This window comes from Nycticebus coucang, chromosome 2 (genome assembly GCF_027406575.1).
Source record: "Nycticebus coucang isolate mNycCou1 chromosome 2, mNycCou1.pri, whole genome shotgun sequence".
Lineage (NCBI taxonomy): Eukaryota > Metazoa > Chordata > Mammalia > Primates > Lorisidae > Nycticebus > Nycticebus coucang.
The window spans coordinates 41681663-41703742 of record NC_069781.1 but is presented as its reverse complement, the minus strand read 5'-3'; the positions used below and the strand labels follow the sequence as shown (position 1 = coordinate 41703742).

The following is a 22080-nucleotide window of genomic DNA, read 5'->3' as shown; positions in this document are numbered from 1 at the left end:
CAAATAATCATGACATGGCAGTGGATACTCACTATGGGTTACCCTTGATGTTAGGAGACAAGAATTTTAAAGCTATTAATTATGACTGTGGTCAAGGATGTAAATAACATATGGTTAGGATAACAAACGAAATCTCAGTGAAGAAATAAAACTGTAAAAGAGAAATAAATGGAAATTCTAGAACTAAAAAATATAATATCTGAAATAAACATTCACTGAATGAGCTTAATAGCAGATTGAAGCAGTACCAGTCAACTTAAAGATCAAAATTACCTAATCTGGAAAACAGAGACAAAAAAACATTTTAAAACTAAATTGAACAGAGCAGAGCCTCAGTGACCCATTCTTCAGTAGACCTAATAGATATATTGGCGTCTCAGAAGGAAAAGAGAAATAAAATGGGACAGAAAATATATTTAAAGAGATGAAAGGAGAGAATTCACCATATTTGGTAAAAAATATAATTAATCGTACATATTCAAGAGATTCATAATGAAACTGATGAAAACCAAAATAAAGAGAAAAATCATATAAACAGGAAGAGAAAGGAACAGTAATAAAAATGATAGTTTTCTTCTTAATTAGAAATAATGGAAGTCAAATATAAAAAACAATGGGGAAGGGAGGCGCCTGTGGCTCAAAGGGATAGGACGCTGGTCCCATAGGCTGGAGGTGGCGGGTTCAAACCCAGCCCTGGCCAAAAAAAAAAAAAAAGCAATGGGGAAAGTTATCAGTCAAGAATTATGCTGTATCTAGCCTTATTACCCTTCATAAATGAATGGCAGATAAAGATCATTTTAGATTTTAAAAGTAAAAAAGAAAACTAGTTACCAGCTAGTCTGTACTTCTGGAAATGCTAAAGTAAATCCTTCCAGATGAAGGGAAATGATACCCAGGTGGAAACTTGTATCTTCAGGAAGGAATGAAGATAAATATCTCCCCACCCTTAATTTGTTTAAAATACAATGTTGAAAAACAAAAACAAAAAAGTAGCATTGTGTGATTTGTATATAGAAATAATACATTTGGTAACTTTGGCAGAAAGGATTGGGATAAGGAAGGTAAAGAAAACCATATGGTTATAAGGTTCTATGTTTTATATAAATTGTATATTCTAAGTAGACTTTGAAAAATTAAAGGTATGTTACATTCCTAGAATAGACAATGAAGAAAAATGCAAGGAGGTAAACCTAAAGTGCCAATAAAAAAATTACAGTGGAATCCTAAATATATTAAATTAATCCAAAAGGAGGAAAGGAAGGATAGAGTAGCAAAAAACAGTACATGAAAAAAGTAAATCTAGCCATATCAGTAATTACATTAATTGTAAGTGGGCAGAACACCAAAAAGACTGAGTAAAAAAGATACAGAAAGATTAAAAATAAAAGTAGAAAAAGATACACAATGTTAAGAGTAAACGTGAAAGCTGGAGTAGTCATATTAAAATCAGGTAGGTAGACATTGAGACAAAGAGTAGTATCAGAGGTGAATGAAGATATTTCAAAAAGATAAAAGGATCAGGGCTCCATGCCTTTGGCTCAAACAGCTAAGGCACCAGCCATATACACCTGAGCTGGTGAGTTTGAATCCAGCCCGGGCCCACCAAACAACGATGGCTGCAACTAAAAAATAGCCAGGCGTTGTGGTGGGCGCCTGTAGTCCCAACTACTTGGGGGGCAGGGACAGGAGAATCTCTTGAGCCCAGGAGTTGGAGGTTGCTGTGAGCTGTGATGCCAAGGCACTCTACCCAGAGTGATAGTTTGAGGCTCTGTCTCAAAAAAACAACAACAACAAGAGCTATGTTTCCTGGTGAGTACCTATAATCCCAGCTATTCAGGAGGCTGAGGTTGGAGGATCACTTCCATCCAGGAATTTGAAGCTGCAGTGAGCTATGGGTGTGCTACTGCACTCCAGTCACAGCAGCAGAGCAAGACCCTGTCTCTAAATCAATAAGGATATAGAAGATCAGAGTAATACTTTCAACTATCTTGACCAAATTGGCATTTATAGAACATAATAATGGCAGAATATGCATTCTTATCTAGTGAATGTTTGATAAGATAGACTTATATGCTGGGTCATGAAATAAACTTCAAAACATTTCAGAAGACTGAAGTCTTTTTTTATTTTTATTTTTTGAGACAGAGTCTCAAGCTGTTGCCCTGGGTAGAGTGCTGTGGCATCATAGCTCACATAGCAACCTCCAACTCGGGCTCAAGTGATCCTCTTTCCTAGGTTTTTCTACTTTTAGGAGAGATGAGGGGTCTTGCTTTTTTGCTGAGACTGGTCTCCAACTCATGAGATCAAGCAGTCTATGCCTCAGCCTCCCATAGTGCTTAGATTACAGGCGTGAGATGCTGTGCCTGGCCATACTGAAGTTTTACAGAGAATATTGTCTGATCACAGAACTAAATTAGAAATCAATAACAAAACCAAAAACAAAAAGAAAATTCCCAAAGGGTTTGGAAATTAAACAACATGTTACTGAATTAAAATTTATTTTTCAATTTTGTTTTTGTTCCTGCTTGATGAACTAGTTGCTGCAGCTCATTAATAATAACCTTAGTTTTTACCAATTTATTATAAAGGGAGAGAAATACTTGCATAGAAGAGACTTTGAGACAGAGGTAAAATTCTCAGTTTTGTATAGATTTCCCTCTTAAGTCCTTCTTCCATATTTAGGAGAAGGTATAAATTCTTTGCTTGAACCTCAAATTCTTGGGTTCAACCAATCTTCCTGCTTCAGCCTCCTGAGTAGCTGGAATTACAGGCACCTGCCACAATGCCCAGCCAATTTTTTCTAGTTTTTGGTAGAGATGGAGTCTTGCTCTTGCTCAAGCTGATCTTGAACACCTGAGCTCAAGCAATCCTCTAGCCTTAGCCTTGTAGAGTACTAGGATTATAGGTGTGAGCTACAGCCCGTGGCCTAAATTATCTCTCTTCTGTTTGTGGGGGTGCAGATCAGTATTGCAGTGGTCATGTTTTTGTCTAAAAACATAAGTATTCATGACCATTGTTTCTAAGCAGCATGATCTCTGTTTGCTAAGCTGTCTTTACCACCACCCTTTATCACCATCATCAACCTTGCCTACCTCCATTTCATCCTCCTCCAGTCCCACTTCATCTCTTACTTAGAAAGCTATTTTGAGGGTTTTTTTTTTTAATTTTCATCACTTATTTGGATTTGATGATCTAGACTAACTACCTCAAGTATTAAGACTTCTTTATATCATTCAATTGGATAATCATATTCATTCAGTCTTATCTATGGGTGATTTTGGAATCTTCTTTCACTACCGCTATCTTCTATCATTTCCTGACAATCTTAACCTGTATACTTGTTATCTTGGTTTTTCTTCTTAAAATTTTTTGTATTATATTATTTTTTTGCTTTTAGTGGTTTGGTTTTAATAGACTCACTTTAGAAGATTACCCATTACAAATTCTGCCCTGAAAACAAGGAACCAAACAGATTTTATTGGTCATGTAGAGACAATAACTAAAATCAGTTTGTTTAAAAAATTTATATAGCTGTCTTTGTATATATTGTCATGTTGCAGGAAGACAAGGCCCAGGGGAGGGGGAAAGAGCACCCCAACACCATGTTTATAAGAGGAAAGGCTTTATTTCAGCTGGTGGAGTGAACGGCATAGACTAATTCAAAATGGCCACACTCTCTGACTGCCTTCGTCTTTCCCCTTTTTATCTCCAGTGAAAAAGTTCCAACCATGGATACCTTTCTCATTGGTCAGTTTGAGTCAAGTGGGAAAAACTGTTCCAGCCCCTCATAGAACTATAGGATTTCATAGAAGTGAAAATTTCCAGGTCCCAGGAACTTAAGTCTACAAATTCCTGAGACCTGAGTCACCATGGAGAGGAACTGCAGGTATATCCTGGGGTCTCCTTGAGAAGACCTCTGTTCTCCTAGACCTCACCCTTCCCAGGTATACTCTCTCATTCAAACTGATACATAAAACAGATTTTCACAAAATAAACTGAGAAAATATTACTCAAGTCTCTATAAATTTTTAACCACATTTAAATGCACCCTATGAGTCTCACTTTGAAAGGTGTGTTTCATTTTACACTGTTTGGTATGAGATTTTGTGTGATTTTGTGTTATAAAAGTGCTTTTGAACCTGCCACCTCCAGCATATGGGGCCAGTGCCCTACCCCGTTGAGCCACAGGCGCCACCACAAGAGTGCTTTTCAGCACTGTCCATTGCTAAGAGAAGGAAATGTTTAAGCTTGACTACAAACATAATGGCTTTACCACCGGTCCCAGTAACCAACTTACTTACCTGAAAGTTCTATTTCCTAGGCGTAAGGATGCTAAGAGAACTCTTATCACAAAATAGCTGAATCATGATCTTCTTTGCTTATTAAAATAACCAAATACAGCTAAATATTCTTTAATGTTTCACATATAAAATCTTGCTTTTTTATACTATCATTCACTTTATTTCTAATGCAATGTATAGTTCTTAAGGTCCCAGAGTTCCAACTTCCTTCCAACTTTTAAGTCTCTTTCTGTCGTAAGCTTTTTGAGCAGGTATGTGGTAAGCATCTTACTTCTAGTCCCTTTAGAATAAAGTTTGATGATGTCAGAGTCAACTCTACTCTGCGGACTTTGAGGTTCTGTCAGTAGAATAAGAGCATACCTACCAAGTTTCCCGCCAATAATTGCTAAAATGTTGTTTAATAGGTATAGAGTTTCAGTTTTGCAAGATATAAAGAGTTCTGTAAATGAATGGTGATGGTAGTTGCACAACAGTATAAGTGTACTTAATACCACTGAACTGTATGCTTAAAAATGGTTAAAATGGTAAATACATTGTTTCTTATATTTTACCACAATTTGTAAAGTTTTTTTTAATAGGGTAACAAATTTATGCAAAAAGGCCTTGAATCATTTTCTTTGTAAGAAAATGGCATTGATCCAGAAGGCAAAATGCACCTTAAGAGAGGCTGCAATTGCTTGCAGTAAATGTGTAGGAACCATAATATGATAAAATGTATAAAAAGTATTGACAGCCCAATACTTTTTCTTTTTCATGAAGTTCAAACCAATTTGGGAAAAGTAAAGATAGGAAGCCAGTGTGTATCTACTGTATATCCTAAAATTTATATCTATCATTTTAAAAAATTACATAATCTAAATTACCTTAGTTTCAGAGGAAAACAAATTTTAAACTAAATTTTTCTTTTTTTCACTCCCCATCCCAAGATTTTATATTTCTACATCTAACTATAGTGTCTTCAAATACTCTCACGGTCCTTTTGTCCCTCCTCACTTGAAATTTTTTATTCTGAAAGTAATAATAGGGGAGGATTTAACAGGGCTCTGATTTATTCAATCCTTCTTTTTTATGTTTTCTCATTACTACTTTAATAATTTACTTTTATTTAAAAATATTACTATAGGCCACTTTTATAAGGAGATTACAAATTGCAAATTCAGTTTTCTTATAGATACCTCAGTTAGATCATAATAGTTAGCGACAGTGATGTAAGAGAAAAAGATTTTTTATGAAATACTGGAAGGGGATTTTTAAATTTATTAAACAGAAAGGACAGTTGATTTGGTTTAATCATCAAAATAAACTTCTAAATTCCCAAGTTCTATATTGTGCTTGAATTTTCCATTGGGAATGAAACATTCCACTGTCCCTTTTTACTGTTTAACTTAAGCTGCAGTGAACACTAAGAGAATGGTCCTGTGGCTGAGCTGCTTATTTTTTTTTTTTTTTAATCTATTCATTTTATACTTTCAGACAGATTTTTCCCTGGGGTGAAACAAAGGTTAACTGAAATTTCCTCTGTTGTGTACCTGAACGAATCAGCAGTTCGAGAAGGAAATCCCATTGATGGGCCAAGAGAGTGACAGGCTCTATTTAAAGAATTCCCCCGACTGTGTGGTAGACCAGCCATGCCATGAATTTAACTGTTCCTGTGGTCCCCGTACTTGTACCCACCAAAAAAGAGAGAGAGAGAGAAAGCGACTTTGTTCTGCAAACCTTGCCCTAAGCTTTGAAAACCATGAGCCATTGAGTTTTGTGAATTCAAGTTAGACAACAACAGAGGCCAAGACTCTAGGGGAACAATATCTGAAAGGAAGTACACAAAAACAGGTAGAAACTGTTTAACTGTTTTATTTCTCTGTATATATACATATTTATTTGTGTCTATATACACATACCAAAAAAAGCCCCGTATCTTTTTGGCATTTATGTAGCTAGTCCTAATTATATTTAAGCAATGATGTTTGTTAAGGTTTTTAACATGTGTGAGGGGGGTTTTGTTTCTATTTTTATAGCTTTTTTGCTCCATAAAAGTATTCTAGTTTTAACAGGACAGGATATATGATATGTGTTGGAAATGAGAATCAACACATTATGAGTTTAAGTGGTTTTTAAAAAACTGGATCTTTATATTACCACTGCAGGAGCTTTACTGTCAGGGGCAGCTCATGTATTTTGTATTTTTTCTGTATAAGAGAAACTGCTTTAAATATGAAAAGATGTATCTTGGGTTGGATTAAACATCCTTAATTCATGTGTATTTAACCTCAGGGACTTGTGAGCCTTGTTTAAAAATCCAGCTTTAAACCCTGCCTAGTAGGCCTCAATAGTGCATACATACTGCATACAGATTATAAATAGTTATAGTCTTTTTCTGAGGTGGAGATTCATATGTTTTCTCAGCAGGCATCAGTGGTTTATATTTCTAACAGATATTAATATTTCACATGTTGATTCATATTTCAGTGTAAAAAATTAGGATTTAATTTTTAACATTCCCTTTATTATTTGAAGTTTCTGTTATCAAAAGTTTAAGTGTATTTTCTTTAGTTTAGATGGGAACTTAAGAAAGACCCTCACTAGAATAAATAGAGAAATCCAAGTGATCAGTTTTTGTCTGGAGAGTTTACCATTTGGGTTGGTTCCTGAAGAAAGAACAGGAATTTGTCTTAGAGATCATATAGGGCTAGATTCATGCTCACAAGTGACAAATTGAAGTCTAGAAAGATACTTTTCTTTTCACAATAAATTGCCTCTCTTTTATTCTGAGATGCTGTTAACATAATTTTTCTCTTTATTTTTCCTTGCCATTTCCTTGTCTCTTTGTTCTTTTCTATTCTTGACATTTTTTCTTCCTCTCTTCTCATTTTCTATGTTGGTTCTACTACAAATAGGCTGTGGCATTGTAGGAGCTGGCTTTGAGGAGTGGATCTGTGCAAATGTTTCATGTGGCCTATAAAGATCGCCATTGTTTCTGGATGTTCTTTTAAAAAAATTAAACTGTATTTATCCTGACCAAGAGCAGTGGCCTATAATCCTAGCACTCTGGGAGGCTGAGGCAGTAGAATCACTTGAGCTCAGGAGTTTGAGACCAGGCTGAGCAAGAGTGAGACCCTGTCTGTACTAAAAATAGAAAAAGTAGTCAGGTGTTACGGCCCGTGCCTTTAGTCCTAGCTACTCAAGAGGTTTGACCCCAGGAGTTTAAAGTTGTAGTGAGCCGTGATGATGCCACTGCATTCTAGCCCAGGCAACAGAGCAAGACTCTGTCTCAAAATTAAAAAAAAAAAAAAGTATTCATTCTGCTAGTTGATCAAACAAGCTATAAATTAATCAAATATTCAATAGTTGCTGCTTATAAAAATCAAAGAGTTAATGATTGCCATGGATAGATACCAACTGATCTTTAAAGATTAGAAAAAAATGCAACTGACTAACAGTTTTTCTTAGCAAATCACTTGGTCCGGGCGGAGCCTGTGGCTCAGTGAGTAGGGCACCAGCCCAATATACTGAGGGTGGCAGGTTCAAACCCGGCCCCAGCCAAACTGCAACAAAAAAATTGCTAGGCATTGTGTTGGGCGCCTGTAGTCCCAGCTACTCAGGAGGCTGAGGCAAAAGAATCGCCTAAGCCCAAGAGCTGGAGGTTGCTGTGAGCTGTGACAGCAGGGCACTCTACCAAGGGTGACAAAGTGAGACTCTGTCTCTAAAAAAAAAAAAAAGAAAGAAAGAAAATCACTTGGTCCTTTAAAATTCATTAATTAAACAATGCTTGTTGAGTACCTACTATGTGCCAAATACCATGTAAGGTGCTGTAGATAAATTGGAGAGTAAGATGGAACTGGTTTCTGCCTCCTTTACAACCTAGGTAATTATGTAATGAAAGTTAACAGCAGTTGGCATATGGAGACATTATTTTTATAAAACCTCAGTCTGGTTTCTCTCTAAATAAACAACCAACACAGCTCTTCAGATACCATTATCCATTTCTATGTAAGTATACAGTACTACTAACCAAGTTGTTTGCATATTAGTAATTGCCATATGCTACATTATAAAATAATACTGTAGAGATTAAAACCAGTAATTTTATTATTAGATAGAGCCAGAACACTATTGATAAAATAATTTAGGGCAGTGATACAGCATATTGGCTAACCATGTGGAGTAGAGGTCAACCTGGATTTGAGCCTCTAGTCTGCCACCGAGAAGCTTTTTGGAATTAAAATTATTTAAAAATCACAAACCCTCACTTTTTTTATCTGTGAAACAAAAATAATAATATCTTTCTTTATAAGATTGTTATAATTAGAGTCTAATTAGAATAATATGTAAAATGATTAACAGTGCCTAACACAGAGTAAACTCTTCTGAATAAACTGTTCATGTCAAGTCAAGATGACCATTTGTACAAAAATAAACTATCAACTGATTTTTTAAAAAAATTATTTTCCGTGAGACTCTGTCTCAAAAAAAAAGAATTGACTAACTATAAATTTAGTCTAGAGTAAGAATACTTTGATGATTACTAACTTTACTAATGCTTACAATAGGAGGAATATTTGTAACCTTGTAACATACGAATAAAAATCTGTTTAATGTAGACTACCATGACTAATAACATTGCTAACGCTTACTTTTACTGTGAGAATATAAAAATTAACAAAGGGAAATAGGAGAACAGAACAACTTTTTGAGGAGATACCCTCCCTGTTCTCTGGAATTGCTGGCTTCTCTGTAAATAAAAGTGAAATTTTTGCTCTCTCAAAAAAAAAATTTTTTTTTTTGTTTTTCTATGAACACAAAGTTTTATGTAAGAACTTCTAAGCCCCCATACCTTCTTGCTTGCCTTCTGGCCATCTCAACTTTAAGTGAGTAAAAATTATTGTAGCTACATTGGTAAAGATTTGTGTTTTGGATTAGAAGATGTCAGTTTTCTTTCTGGAACTCAATTGAAACCCGAGTAACTTATGGGGCTTGTTGTCCCTCAAATATCCAAAGTCTCCCTGTCGGGCGGCGCCTGTGGCTCACTGGGTCGGGCGCCGGCCCCATATACCAGGGGTGGTGAGTTCGAACCCATCCTCAGCCAAACTGCAACAAAAAAATGGCTGGGCGTTATGGCAGGTGCCGATAGTCCCAGCTAGGAGGCTAAGGCAAGAGAATCGCCTAAGCCCAGGAGTTGGAGGTTGCTGTGAGCTGTGGCGTCACAGCACTCTACCGAGGGCGGTAAAGTAAGACTCTGTCTCTAAAATAATAAAGAAATAATTCTCCCTCTCATCCCAAGACATGTGGTATCATGTTAGAAGGTAGAAGTTTTAGGGTGATGGTATATCATATTATAGTTAATGAATGCTTCTTTTTATGGTGAGATTGCTCAAACACTTGCCTATATTTACTTCATATGAATTCTGTACTTCAGTTCTCTTCAATTCAGTCAAGTTTTTGCATCATCACTTCCTTCAATCTTCTTATTAGGATCAGCAGTGATTTAGCTAATAAAGCCAAGGGTTAGTTCTCAGCTTTTTTGTTATATTTTTAGTTATATTTAATTTGACCTTCAATGTACTATCGGGGCATTTACCATAGTTTGTAACACCTCTTTTTTGATAGATACATTATCTTCGGTAGTTATACAGGGCACTGGCCCTCTTCTCCACCAGATTTTCTCCCATGTCACTGATGACGCCTTCTAAATCATTGTTCCTCTTCTTCCTGTACACTGAATCCCTTGGTACTCTCACCCCTGCTTATTCTAAATACCATCTCCAGGCCATAGTTAACAAATTTATATTTCCAATTCAGATCTGTCTCTTAATTTTTTTTTTTTTTTGACACAGAGCCTCAAGCTGTTGCCCTGGGTAGAGTGCCATAGCATCACAGCTCACAGCAACCTCCAACTCCTGGGCTTACGCGATTCTCTTGCCTCAGCCTCCCAAGTAGCTGGGACCATAGGCACCCGCCACAACACCCAGCTATTTTTTGGTTGTAGTCATTGTTGTTTGGCAGGCCTCGGGCTGGATTCAAACTCACCAGCTCTGGTGTATGTGGCTGGCACCTTAGCCGCTTGAGCTATAATCGCCAAGCCTGTCTCCTAATTTTAAAACCCATATCTTTAATAGCCTACTCAACATTTTTATTTGAATTTTCTAATACTGTTGCAAATCCAATCCATCCAAAATTAAATTCATTCTTCCCCCAAATCAGGTTCCTTTGCAGCTCTGTCATTTTCCTGTCTCAGGTCAAAAACCTGGGAGTCATCTTTGACTCTTTCTTCTTTTATGTTCATATGTAGTTCATAAATAAATCTTAGTAGCTTTACTTACAGAATATATTCAGAATTCTTGAACTTCTCAGTGCATCCCTTGATTCACCCTGGTCAGGAGAACTCTCATTTGTGGACTGGATAACTACAGCCATATCCTAATAATTTCCATTCATGTATAGTGACTAATAGATGTAGGCTAATCCTTTCATTTCTTTTAAGTTGTTCCCTTTTTTTTTCTTTTATTGTTGGGGATTCATTGAGAGTATAAAGAACCAGGCTATACTGATTGCATTTGTTAGGGCAAATCCCTCTTACAATTATGTCCCACCCCCAAGAGGTGTGTCACATACTATGACTCTCCATCCCCCTCCCTCTTTTCCTCTCCCCACTCCCCCATTCATCTACCACCCACCATGTACTAGGTCATCAATTGTCCTCATATCAGAATTGAGTACATTGGATTCTAGTTTCTCCATTCTTGTGATTCTTTACTAAGAAGAATGCATTCTACCTTCATCCAAGTTAATACAAAAGATATAAAGTCTACACCTCTTTTAATGCCTGAATAGTATTTCATGGTAATACATATACCACAGTTTGTTAATCCATTCCTGGATTGGTGAGCATTTAGGTCATTTCCACAATTTGGCAATTATAAATTTAGCTGTGATAAACAGTCTAGTGCATCTGTCCTTATGATAAAATGATTTTTTTTCTTCTGGATAGATGCCCGGTAATGGGATTGCAGGATCAAATGGGAGGTCTAATTTGAGTTCTTTGAGAATTCTCCATACTTCTTCCAAAAAGGTTGTATTAGTTTGCAATCCCACCAGCAGTGTTAAAGTTTTCTCGTCTCTCTACATCCTCACCTGCATCTTTAGCTTTGAGATTTTGTAATGTGGATTACAAAGATTAGGCAGATTAGGCAGTGGTATCTCAGGGCGGTTTTGATTTGCATTTCTCTGATGATTAGGAGTGATGAGCAGTTTTTCATATGTTAGCCATTGATCTGTCTTCTTTAGAGTAAGTTCTATTCATCTCTCCTGTTCAGTGATATAAGGGATTGTTGGCTCTTTTTTAATGGATTAATTTGAGTTCTCTGCAGATCATAGTAATTAAGCTTTTGTCTGATTCATAATATGCAAATATCTTTTCCCGTTCTGATGGTTGTCTGTTTGCTTTGGTTGTTGTCTCCTTAGCTATACAGAAGCTATTCAGTTTACTTAAGTCGTGTTTGTTTATTTTTGTTATTGTTGCAATTGCCACTGAAGTCTTCTTCATAAAGTCTTTCCCCAGGCCGATGACTTCAAGTGTTTTCCCCACACTTTCTTCGGGGATTATTATTTCATGTCTTAGATTTAAATTTTTTATCCATCTTGAATCAATTTTTGTGAGTGGAGAAAAGTGTGGGTCCGGTTTCAGTCTTTTACATGTGAATATCCACTTCTCCCTGCACAATTTATTGAATAGGAATTCTTTCTCCCATTGTATGTTCTTGTTTGGTTTATCAAAGATTAGGTGGCTGTTAGTTGTTAGTTTAATGTTATGGTTTTCTATTCTGTTCCAGATATCTATGTCTCTATTTTTATGCCAATACCATGCTGTTTTGCTCACTTGTAGTACGGCCTAAAGTCTTAGGCTGATGCCTCCAGCTTTGTTTTTATTACTAAGAATTGCCTTAGCTATATGGAGTGTTTTCTGGTTCCAAACAAAACAAAGAATTATTTTTCCCAAATCTTGAAAGTATAATGTTGGTATTTTGATGGGGATTGCATTGAATCTGTAGATTTGGGGGGGAAGTATAGACATTTTAACAATGTTGATTGTTCCCATCCCATGAGCATGGTATGTTCTTCCATTTGTTAATATCTTCTGCTATTTCTTTTCTTAGAGTTTCATAATTTTATTTATAGAGGTCCTTCACCTCTTTTGTAAGTATATTCCTAGGTATTCCATTTTCTTTGGAGCTATAGGTTGTTTCTTTCTTTCTTTCTTTCTTTTTTTTTTGGAGATAGAGTCTCATTATGTGACCTTCAGTAGAGTGGTGTCACAGCTCGAAGCAACCTCAAACTCTTGAGCTTAAGCGATTCTCTCACCTCAGCCTCCCAAGTAGCTGGGACTACAGGTGCCCGCCACAATGCCTGGCAATTTTTTGGTTGTAGTTGTCATTGTTGTTTGGCAGCCTGAACCCTCCAGCTCCAGTGTATGTGACTGGTGCCCTGGCCTCTGAGCTACAGGCACCAAGCCATATAGGTTATTTCTTAAATGTCAGTGACATTTACTCTGCCCATCTTATGTATAACTGTAACCCATACCCAACACACCAATTTCTTTTACCTATTCTAATTTTTCTTTTTTTCCAAATCACTATGACCCTCTTAACTTACATCACTTACTTATTATATTTGGTTTTTATTGTTTCTCTTCTCCACTAGAATGTTAGTCTTATAAGGATATAAAGGAAGCAGTCTCAATTTTGTTCACTGATGTATTCCAAGTATCTAGAGTACCTAGAATGTAGTAGTAGCTTTGTAAAATATTTGTTGAATGAATAAATGAATGATAAGAATTGCATATAATAGTTATATTTAGTTTGACATTCAATGTACTATCAGATTCATTGGGCCCAATTTCAGTTTGTTTTTGGAGACAGTTCCACTGTGTTACCCTCGGTAGAGTGCTGTGGCATTAGAGCTTACAACAACCTCAAACTCTTGGGCTCAAGCGATTCTCTAGCCTCAGCCTCCTAAGTAGCCGGGATTCCAGGTGCCCGCCACAATGCCCAGCTAAGTTGGCTAAATTTTGTTTTTGTTTTTGTTTTGTTTAAGCTTTTCTAACTTTGTAAGAAGTTATTACTTAAGAACTAAAAATTTTTACTTTTTTTAATAGAATAAAAAACTTAGTCTTTTTCAGAATTATATGAATCCACTGATAACTAAATCTTTTATTAGGAATTTAGATATTAATATTTAAAATATATAAATGCATAAATAGGCGAATAAACATTATTTAAAAGTATGTTCATAAATACAAAGAAAAAAACAGCTGAAGAGTTAGAAATAATTGCCTCTGGGGAGTGCAAGCTGGCATGAGAAAGAAGGAACTACTGTTGTTTGTTTTTTAGTATTAAAGAGTTTTTAAAGACAATGTACCTGTATTATGTTGATAAAAATAAAATATGAAATTATGAATTTGAAGAGAAAAATATAGCTGGTATATGTCAAATAAAGGAGCCACAACAATAATCTTAGATCTTAGGAGATGAATGAACTTTAATACTGACTGGAAGGAAATCAAAGTATTGGGTTGGAAAGGTATTTCAAACCCAGAAATTGTAAGGTCTGGGATAATGAGTAATGAGGATGTAGTATTAGGTTAAGATGAAATTAAACCTATCTTTGGGCCATTAATAATAAAAAGGGAAAAGGTACTGAAACTGTTTCAAGTACAGTTGTAAGGATAATTTCCACTTTTGATATATTATACTTGCAATATCTATAATATAATATATACATTTGTGATATATTCTGTAGGGTTGGACATATTTGATATGAGGTCTGGGGAGTGGTTTGTTTTACCAAGGAAAGAGTAAGCAGAGAACCAGAGTCGGGAAGGAGACAAGGAATGTTAAAAGAAATACAGGAAAGATAGCTCAAAGAACATATTAATAGCTTTCAGATTGCCAGCTATATCATCAAGTAGATAGCAACTTTTATGGAGTCTTTAAATCTTCTCTAGAAACCTTTTCTAAAGTAACCTCTTGATTAGATTTAAATGTGTGTGTTTGTTTTTGTTTTTTGTTTTTTGTTTTTTTGTTCATGATTGTCTTTTTATAGGCACTTTAGATGTTGATACAGTATATTTTCTTTTTCCTTTTGGTGGAAGGGTTGAGGTAGAGAAAGGGTATCCATAGTAGATAGGTATCTTATATAGAAGAAAACAGAACTCCCATTTCCTGCTGTACTAAATGTGCTATTAATTAAATTTTCCCTTTCTATTCTTGTTACTTAGTATGACTTGAAGGTTATTTTCTTATTTCTAAATAAAAATTTTGTAACAAGGTGGTTCATTGACTGAACCATGGGGGCAGGGAAATAACAAATGGGCAAAGAGAGTCTTCCCATGCAAGCGGGCTCTGTCTCTAGACAAAGGCCTAGATAATTAATAACTTGCCAGAAGCTCTCTAAAACTGTGCTAAGCACCTGTATTTATTTCCTCTTTCTTCTTCCTCCTCTACCTCTAAAAAAAGAAATCCCCATTTCTTTTACACACATTTTAAAAATATAAATTGTTTCTCGTAAATTTAATATGACTTAAAATAAAATGAGCATTTTGTGGCTTTACTTGCAAATTCTTCTATTAAAACTTGTTTTATTTAAATTACTGCAGTTATACAGTACAAAATTTAATGACCAAAACAGTTTTGTGACTAATGTTACAATGAAAAAGTATAAATATGAAAAAACCAGGATACAAAAAAAGAGCAATTTGAGAAGAATGCAAGTGAATACAGTGGCTTAACCCTCAGGGGATTTGCACGTGGCATTGTGTGTATTTCAAAAGTTTCCGTTGAAATAACAGATGCTGCTGTAGAAGTTGGGAATTGTAACTTCATTTGTGGCTTATTAGAAATGAGAAAGATACCAGAGGAATCTGGTATAGTGGAAATAATAGGACATAAATATCTGGCAGCTTTGTCTGTGTGATCTTTAGTCCATAAACCCTGGTTAGGTATGGGCATTATTATCTACAGCTCCACAGTTACCATCTTACACATGTATTTCATGTGGATCCTCTATCTGCCATAGTGGTATGATTCAATAATGGTGGAGCTTTTTTACTTACTTTACCATCCTGGCTAGTGTGCCATGACATTAGCCTAGCTCACAGCAACCTCAAATTTTTTTTTTTTTTTTGTAGAGACAGAGTCTCACTTTACCGCCCTCGGTAGAGTGCCATGGCGTCACACGGCTCACAGCAACCTCCAGCTCTTGGGCTTACATGATTCTCTTGCCTCAGCCTCCCCAGTAGCTGGGACTACAGGCACCCGCCACAACGCCCGGCTATTATGGTGGAGCTTTTTTAAAGTCCTTTTTAGTTCTTAGAGTTGCTTGCTACAGAAGTTCCAAGTTTTTTCCAAGCCATAGAGAACTATTTCATTTAACTTTTACTATGCCACGAGGTACATTATTTATTTGCCTAAGTACCCCAGTTCAAAACAGTGCTTATTCACACATATGAATATTTATCTTTTTTCCTATTTTTAATTTTCTTTTCCTTTTTTTTTTTTTTGTAATTGTCGAGGATTCTTTGAGGATACAGAGAACCAGGTTACACTAATTGCATTTTTTAGGTAAAGTCCCTCTTATAATTGTGTCCTGCCTCCAAGCGGTGTGTCACACCCCGTGTTTAATTTTATTTTCTAATGTTCAAAGTATGTTAGATAAAATATCTAAGAACTGGGTAGACTGATGAAATAGATTTGTTCTCAGTACATAGAATTTTATATAGAGGGAAATAAAATATTTATTAATGTAATCTCTTAATATAAGGTTTGAAAGTGCTTAGTGGGGCCGGGCATAGTGGCTCACGCCTATAATCCTAGCACCCTAGTAAGCTAAGGCAGGAGGATTACTTGAGTTCAGGAGTTCAAAACCAACTTGAGTAAGACCCCCATCTCTACTAAAAATAGAAAAATTAGCTGGGCATTGTGGCAGCCACCTATAATCCCAGCTACTCAGGAGGCTGAGGCAAAAGGATATGAATCCAGGAATTTGAGGTTGCTATGAGCTAGGCTGATGGCATGGCTCTCTAGCCTGGGCAACAGGGTAAGACTCTGTCTCAAGAAAAAGAAAAAGGTGCTTAATAGCCTAAGAGATAACAGATAAGATGTTTTCACACTATGACTAAGGGAAAAAAAACTTGTAGTACTAAAGGGAAACCAAAGGAGATAGAAATGTTATTTAATTAATTAATTCACTAACTTTGAGTACCTATTATAACTAAGCAATCAGGCTTTGGTGTTAGCAAGATAGAAATGACACAAATACAGACCAAGGTGTTACAGAGTTGCAAGTGATCATCTCTGGTTTTGAAGGGGTACCAGGTAAGACTTCAGTGGAGATGATTAGGGACTTGAAAGCCAAGTCTCAATTGGATGAATTGCAGGTTCATCCAGATGTTCCACTAAATTCATATATAGACATAGCTACAGAGGACAGCAGGACATTGGAGAAATTACTAGATCGCTGGAGCCTTAGGACCAAGAAGATGAAGCAAGAAAAACAGGTAAACACCAAATCATGGAAGGCAAATAGCATACAAAGGATTTCAATATTTATCCTGTAGGTAGCAAGGGACCATTCAAGGCAAAATATATTCACATTTCTCTTTTAGAAATATTACTACTATAGTAGTGAAATAGAAAACAGCCTGTGATAGTAGGGATAGTCAGAAGTTATTTTAATAATATGAATGGGAAATTAAGTGGCCCTGGGCCAAAGTAATGGCAAGGCTATTCTGGAGAATTTATAGGATTTGGGGAGTAATTGCATGAAAGGTGAAAAAGAAGATATGAGGTTTCTGATTCAGGAAATAGACTGTGGTGCAAGTCATTGAGATATAGGAAGCAAAGTAAAATTTCTGTTTGTATGTTCTTACGAGGGTAAAGGTAAGGTATGATGAGGAAAATAAAGAATTCAGTTTGAGACATCTAGTTCAGATGTCCCATAGTTCCAGAGCTCAAGAAGGAAACTGGCCTAGAGAAACAAATTTGGTAGTTCCCACTGTGGGCTCATATGAAATAAATTAGGAGAAAGAATATAGAAGACAGAGGGCAAAGAATGGAGCATACCAAGTAACAATGCAGGGAGAGGGAACACAAGCCAGGAAAATATTTTGTTCCGTAAGCCAAGAAATTAATGCGTCACAGAGATTAAGTGAAAATTAGTGAATATTGAGTATTATCTATATACACTGGCCTTGAGGGGCTGAGCCTTAAAGGATATTCAGAATTTGCAGTCACAAGAATGGGATTGGTTTGAGTGTAAAATTGGACAAAGAAGGGGAGACAGTGTTGGAGATGAAGGGAATAACATGAGCAGATGTGCAGAGATGGAACAGCCCTAGGGGTGTTACTGACGTGACCTTTTAGTTCAAAATTTTACAAATGCAAAAGCAGGAAGTATGTAAAAATGGGAGTGTGGGCAATACTTATTATGCTGTTAATTTCATGGCATAACTGCCCAAAGTATGTTACCTGAAGTTACCTGGTGAGAAGGTTATTGACAAACTTTTCTACTTTTTATCTTCTTTATGTTTTTTTGGCCATTTCACTGTATTTTAGAGTACTGAAAGAATGCCATCTCAGATCAGAGTTTTGGCTCTTTTTTTTTTTTTTAAGTCAGAGTCTGACTATGTTACCCTCGGTAGAGTGTTCTGGAGTCATAGCTCACAGCAACCTCCAACTCTTGGGCTTAAGCAATTCTCTTGCCTCAGCCTCCCAAAGAGCTAGGACTACAGACACCTGCCACAACACTGGGCTAAGAGTTTTTGGCTTTATAATGTAAGCAAGAGAATAGTTCTGAGAAAGCACAAAATTTTGATTCCTTAGCAATTGTAGGTAAATACCAGGCATTGTTTTTCCCCAATCACTAACATTATAACTTACAGTGTATAATGTATAAACCCACTGATTGTTTGGAAGGAGATAATGGCTAAAGGACCTACATAGTTTTTGAAGCTACCCTAAAGAAGACTGTTTTGGTGATAGAACCATCACAAGTTAGTGGCTCATTGGAAGAATTATTTCATTTTAAATAGCCTGTTTTTCCAAATGATTGTGGGCATTTTGCTCTTTTTAAAAAGTTGGTGTTAATTAAATCATCTTTTATTATAAAAAATTAGTTATTGGTTTTTTTTAACATAGTGCTTTGTTTTTTAGATTCTTTAGGTTATTTATTTAACATAGTGCTAATGCTTTTTAGGTTTAGCCCAAAGATAAGACATACTATTCTATGGCAAATTTCTTGAGGGCGTTCACCATGTCTAAGTCATCTTTCTGTCTCTAACAATGACTTTTTACATAAGAGATACTCTCTAAATATTTGTTTAAAATAACATGATATTTCATTAATTGGAAACTTTTTACTCTTTAAGAGAAATTACATTTACATTTGTAAATATGGTAATGGCAAATTCACCAGGGATTTGCTTATTAAATTCTCCAGTTTGCTGAGAAAGTCATAAATACATACCTTTTGATGAAATGTAATAGTAAGTTGTACAATTTTAGATGTGACAAATTAGGATATCTGGAAAACATAAGGCACATTTAGCTCCTATGCAGAGGTATATGGATATTAGGCTCAGGAAGAGATTCTTAGTTCCTTCCACCAGCATTGCAAATAACCAACTTGGAAGTACTGAACTGAGTCCTTCTGTAATCTTTCGAGATCTTCGGAAATGTACTTTACTAGTTCCTACTTTCTGTCCAATTGTCCCAAAAGGTAATGATAAATAGCTCTATAATTATCTGTGCTTACTATTTGCAATGGAATCATCTTCAGCTATTCCAACACACCCAAATATTGGCAGACTAAGTATAACTGACACATAGGATGAACTAGCTTCTGCCCTCAGAAATCTAACCCGAACTCTTTCCCAGATCCTTTTAAAATGAATTACAGTCGTATCAGTAAACACCTAGCACCTTGCTCGTTGTGCTCTCTAAAACATCTGTTTTGTTATTTTTTCAATAACAAACAAACAGTTTAAGATGTTTGTTAAACTGAGTTGATGTATTGCAAAGAAAGAAAACTACTGTTTTGATCAGCTGCTGCTTTGATCACAGTTCCAAAATCTGAAAAGAATTACAATCCCAAATATTAGCAAGACCAAACCTATAAAACAGCTATGATAGGCATCATTAATTTCATACTTTAGGGCAGTCCGTTTTACATTCTATAGCACTGAGGGGTGGGCACATGGAAAATGAAATGCTCCTGGGCCCTGTGGAAAGTTGTCTAATGCATAAGTGGATCCTTGAAGTTCAAACCCATCTTATTTAACAGTCTGCCCTCAGAAATCTAGCCCAAACTCTTTCCTTGTACTGTTTCAAGGGTCTAGAGGATTTAGGTAAATTAGACTAAGTGACAAGTTTTTGATTCCAGTAGTGAAAGAAAATTAAAATCACAGAAACATGGTCCTTGAAGGTGCCATGGATGTCATTTAATCCAACCCATTATTATACAGCCCCAGAGAAGTTAAATAGACTACCCAACCCCATACAGTAGATTAGAGGCAGAGTTAAGACTAGAAGCCAGGTATAAAGTACCATACCTAGAATTTAATAATGTAAACCAGTGGTTCTCAACCTGTGGGTCGCAACCCCTTTAGACTGTATTAAAGGTTTGCAGCATTAGGAAGGTTGAGAACCACTGACAATCTGCTGCCTATGGAAGTTGGCTTTTGATGGGGTTAAATGTGGTGTTTGGACACAGACTGGGTAGGTGAAAGAGCAGTCATTACCAAGATCAAGCCAAAACTGGAGTCTTTTAAGGCGTTGGAGTAGGGCCAAGAGTTGATTTATGTGTTCCTGGTAATGTCTTTGCTACATGTATCACTTGAGAAAAACTGATTTCATCTATAATTAAACCCTATTTTGTATAGCGTTGATGAATTTTCTTTTTTTGAGATAGTCTCACTCTGTTGAGAGTGGCCTGGAATCAGCCTAGCTCACAGCAACCTCAGACTCCTCAATTCAAGTGATCCTCCTTCCTCAGCCTCCCAGTCAGCTAGGACTGCTGGTGCCTGGCATGATGCCTACAAATTTTCCTCTGTTTTTAGTAGAGATAATGTTTTCCTCTTGCTCAGGTTAATCTCGAATTCGTGGGCTCAAGGTGGTCCTCCTACATTGGTCTCACGAGGATTACAGGCATTAGCCACCACATCTAGCCTTGTTGATGAGTTTTCTACTGAAGAATTTGCTATAACTTTTTGAAGACGTGTTAATAGAGTTGACTGTTAAATAAGATGGGTTTGAACTTCATGGATCCACTTATACATTGCTTTTTCTTAACAAAACATGGATTGAAAAAACAGTATTTTGGGGAATCTGAAACCCACATGCACAGAGGGTCACCTTTTTGTGTATATGGGTCCAGCTATGGAACTTGAATATATGTGGATTTGATTATACATGAGTGGTCCTAGAACCAATCCCTTACATTTACTGAGGGACAACTGTATATAATATTGTTGAATTCCACAGGAATGTTAAAACATTCTGAATGGAGTCAGTCTCCCTCCCTCAAACCTTCCTTTTTCATTATTTTCTGTTCATGTGTCAATTCGTCAGGAATTAAAGAGTGATCACAGCTGATATTTTGCATTTCATTCGTTTTGTATTTTATTTTTTCAATAACAATTTTAAGTCCTTCTATAATTGAAGTGATTTCTATTGATCAATTTGAATTTTAATGAAGGACATTGAAATACAAAAGAGAACTTTGAAAGTTAGCAGCGAACTATGCTCCTTACATGGATCCTTTGAATGAAAGCTGTAATAGTGTGGATGCTTGATGAAGGAATAGAAGCTGCTGCTGTTTAATGCATTCTCCACTCCCAGTGTGTGGATGCAGCCTCCAAATTTTACAAACAAAATATTCCTGTGGATTGGTCTTTTTGTAAAGCAGCCTCATGGTTTTCTTAAAAGTATTTTATTTCAAAATAGATCTCTAGACACTTACTCCTGGTAGGCCTGGGAAAATGTAGATTACTTCATGTCTCTTCAAAATTCCTTTCAAAGAAACAAGTCAGGCTTGATTTGTGTTTTAGAGATAGAGGAAAGTAGTAAGGTAGGAGGATGGAGAAAATCTTAGCTTAGAGGGAAGAAAAAAATTTTTCACGCCTTTGTTGTTACCTTCTGCATTAGTCATAGGTCCCTTCCTCCTTGGCCATGGGTGGACCAAAAGAACAGAGGCAATTTGCAAGTTTGTAAAAGGACAGAGCACAGAGAAAAAAAATGGCTGATACAAAAAAAAATGAAGGGATTTATTTCCTTCTCTAGGTTTTTATAGTTGTATTTTTAGACTAACCAATAGTTTTTAGATACCTCGCCTCCTCCTTTGCTCCTTTGTTTTACTACTTTTGATGTCACAAAATGCAATGCTAAACTCCCAAACCTAATTGTAAGATAGTATTCGAAGTCCAGTTTTTTTAAATGTTATAATGAAGGTCAACTATAATGGAAAGCTAGTGGACATAGTTAATACAGATACTGGGAATAAAAACTTTTCCTCTGCCAACTTGAATTTAGATGGGAAGGGCTGCAAGTTAATGGACAGAGTAACCAGAGAAAAGACAAAGTTTATTCATTCTGTGGGAGTACTCTGTAATCAGTAATTCTCTGAAGAACATACCAATTTAACAAAAGGAGGGGAGGAAGTCAAAGCACAGAAGTTCTAATGTAGCTCGTTTATATAATTTTTTTGGAATGTCCCAGTGCCCAAGGTCTGCTGT

General features: G+C 36.1%; 1 protein-coding gene across 8 annotated transcripts in view; it reads left to right on the top strand.

Moving 5' to 3' along the window:
• The window catches only part of ZCCHC7 (zinc finger CCHC-type containing 7), a 256495-nt gene that overhangs the window by 176767 nt on the left and 57648 nt on the right, over positions 1 to 22080 (top strand). The gene's annotated exons all lie outside the window — the stretch shown is intronic.